General features: G+C 41.8%; 2 pseudogenes; both read right to left on the reverse strand.

Moving 5' to 3' along the window:
- Positions 1-204: 204 nt before the first annotated feature.
- On the reverse strand, positions 205-1,080 carry LOC139013663 (ADP/ATP translocase 2 pseudogene; annotated as a pseudogene).
- Positions 1,081-2,250: 1,170 nt separating this feature from the next.
- Positions 2,251-2,523, reverse strand: LOC139013728 (mitochondrial import inner membrane translocase subunit Tim9 pseudogene; annotated as a pseudogene).
- Between the last annotated feature and the right edge of the window lie 889 nt (positions 2,524-3,412).

The following is a 3,412-nucleotide window of genomic DNA, read 5'->3' on the forward strand; positions in this document are numbered from 1 at the left end:
CATTCTTCTCATTCTTAGCCTCTGGCAACCACTAATCTATATTCTCTCTTTATAAATTTTCATATCCTGGACATGTCATATAAATGGAATCATACCATATGTGGACTTTGGTGATAGTGAATAGTTTGTCAAGAATGCTCAAGATATGCTATATAATACAACATACCTGTTCACGGGTGGGCTGGGGGAAGACTAGGACATGATTTATCTGAACCTCTTGATTTCATCATAAAGACAAGCACAAAAGCACCAGCCGTGCTTCTGAGAACATCGTACCATGCACCCTTGAAAAAAAGTTTTGCCTCCTTCATCATGAACAATCTTCCTTCAGCACTCCAGCTGCCTGTGTGTATGATGCCAGTTCCTCTGCAGCCTGACTGCATCCTTATGTGGCCATAAACAGTGTCTAACAGATAGGAAGTCAACCCCGTCACTGCTGTGACAGACTGCACCATCATCGAGCTGATGAAGATGTGTGTTCTTGGGACCTGGAATCATTCCCTTTGCTGTATTATAGATACCAAAGTAGGCAGCTCAGTGGGTGATATGCTGCACAGACACATTAAAGCCTTGGTACAGACCCTTAATCCTTAATCCGATCAGATCTGTAGCTCTTAACCAGGCATTCACTGAGGACTTGGATTCCCTTTCAGCTCCAGCTTTGCTCACATCAGCTGCTAGACAGGTACACACAGAATACAATGAGGTGGCCCCAGCACCAACACCTGATGCCATATTCCCTGCAAAGTAGCGGCAGAACTGGGTTCTCTTGGCTACACCACCCAGGAAGATTTGCTTGTATTTATCTTTGTAGGCAAAGTTGAGAGCCTGGGTGAGGAAGTATCTGATGACATTGGCCAGGTTCACTCCAGAAGGACAGGGCTTCCTGCTCCTTGGGAATAGGAACCACACAGTCTATAATGCCCTTATATAGCTTATTTGTGGTGATTTGCTTGTTGCATGCTGCACTTGCAGCAGCAGCTTGACCCCCTCAATGGATGCTACCACTGTCTTTGAGATGGCTATGGCCACTCCGCCTGCCAGGAAGTCCATGGTGAAGGACACAGCGGTATCTGTCATATTGAAAGGAAAGAGGAGGCGGGCAACTGTGGGACTGGACTAGTGACCAACTGGGATTCCGGGGCTCTGGGCAACAGTTTATTTTTACTTCATTTTATTTTTAATTGAATTTATTGGAGTGACATTGCTTAATAAAATTCTATAGGTTTCAAGCATATAATTGTATACACATCATCTGTTTACTGAATTGTGTGTTCACCACCCAGTCAAGTCTCCTTCTGATAGGTAGGAAGTTAGACTTGCACAGCTAGGGTGGGGCCTGCCTTGGGGACCTGACAGGGGTTGGACCAACATTGCCTTCAGGCCGCCTCTCTATGGGTAGCTCAGCAGCCAGCAGGCAGATTCAGAACCAGCCAATTCACGGAGCAAGCTCAGAGGAAAATGACATGACCTCACTGTGACCTTACTAGGGCCCTGGAGTAATTATAATAAAATTTGCATTGTGGTGTTGACCCACCCTGTGGGTTTTTCTGTATGCATCATGTGAAAGGGCATGCCCAGAAGAAATATAGTTATGTAACTTTTTTCTGTCAATCATCCCTGAATGCAAATGAAAGTCTCTCCACCCAGAAAATCCCTCTTTTAAACCATATAATCCAGGAGTTCGGGCCATTGTCTCTTTGGACTGGCCAGCTCCTCATTTGGAGTGTATCTTCAATAAACCCCACTTTGCTTTGCTTTCATTTGCGTTGACCTTAAAATCTTTTCTGCTTCAATGAGAAGAACTGAGGTTCCAGCCAGTAGCCCAAATCAATTACACTTCCATCACCATTTATCCCTCCTTTACCTTCTACCTCTCCCATCCCCTTTCCCTCTGGTAATCACCATAATGTTTTCTGTGTCTATGAGTGTTGTTTTTCTTTTCTTTTCTTTTTGCTTAATCCCTTCACCTTTTTCACCCAGCACCCCAAACCCCCTCCCCTCGGATAGCTGTCAGTCTGTTCTCAGTATCTGTTTCTAATCAAACAACAAAGCTGCTGAATCTTAAAGACTTAACAAATGCTGCAGCTTATTTTCATTGTACAATAAACTTTTTATTTTGATTATTCCTATTAAATAGAACATTTTGTTTTTTCAGTGTTTTGCATTTGCTAAACAGTCATGACAGACCGTTTACATCATGGCTATTGCTTTCAAGGGATTCCACCGGATGACGCTCATTTCCATCCATCAGACTTCTCTATCGTAGTTGGTCAAAAGTCCTGATTGGGCTGCCAGGGCTTCATTCTGCTGAATATGACATTCCTGAAATCTCATGGATATTTTTTTCAATTATTTAAAAATATTTCTACAAAAGGTGTTCTGAACAGGGGGTCTCATCAGGTTTTCTTGTTTCGAAGTCTTTACACAGTCCAAATATCAGGTTTCTGTAAGTTTATTGTAGGTTCTAAGAAACAGCTTATACTGTTTCACCTGACTGAATTCTGGTAGTTGTGCAGTCATATTCTTTGGTTACATTTTTTAGTCACCTTTTCTGGTGCATGAGTTTCTTGTCTGTTCTGGAAAAGCAGTTCAACCTTTGCTTGAATGTCTCTAGTGAAGCCTGACTTCTTACTTAATCACAGGCTTTCCCATCAGACACCAGTATGAGCCTTGAGGCTGAGCCAGTCAAGTCTGAGGTTGGAGAGTTGGGGTCAGGGTGGACACCAGGCTACTGGATAGCAGAGAACCTAAAGAAGCCTGAATTGTTGAGTCAGAGCACGGTGGCAGCTGCCCTGAGAGTTGCGAAGACCTATAGTGGTCTTCACTTGAGTGAGAAATAATTTTCATATGTTTGGGATTCTGGATTAATTTGTCATTGAAGAATCACTTGGCCTAATCTGACCAATAGAGATGGCATTGGCAATTGAAGTCATTGGAGATAAGAGAAAAAAGCCAACAGAAGCAATAACTAACCATTAGTGAGCACTTACCAGGCTTTGTTCAATGTACTTGAATGAATTATCATGTTAACTCCCACAATAACCTACTTAAGAGATGAACAGACTGAGGTATAGAGAAATTTAATAACTCACCTAGGGTCACAGTTTATAAGACTTAGAGTTGGGAATCACACATTTCTGATACCAAAGTTCATTTACTTCCTGAGTATGGCTCTAGAATCTTTGGGTTATTTACATATTTGTAACTTTCTAAGTAAACACAAAAGTAGAACTTGATTCTAAGGTGTCAGTGTAATATTTTTTTTTAGAGAACATGGTAGATTTTTGTCTCCTGGAAAATTTCTTGGGATTTATGTAAATTTTAGTGCATTTGGGCAAAAGGGGAAATTTCTGGTTCATGTGACCTGCTTTGTTTTTGATTCAGGTTGTTTTATTGAGCAGGGTGATTT

Source organism: Myotis yumanensis, unplaced genomic scaffold (assembly GCF_028538775.1).
Source record: "Myotis yumanensis isolate MYYU_CA2020_CCGP unplaced genomic scaffold, mMyoYum1.0.hap1 SCAF_1, whole genome shotgun sequence".
In the NCBI taxonomy this organism is placed as follows: Eukaryota; Metazoa; Chordata; class Mammalia; order Chiroptera; family Vespertilionidae; genus Myotis; species Myotis yumanensis.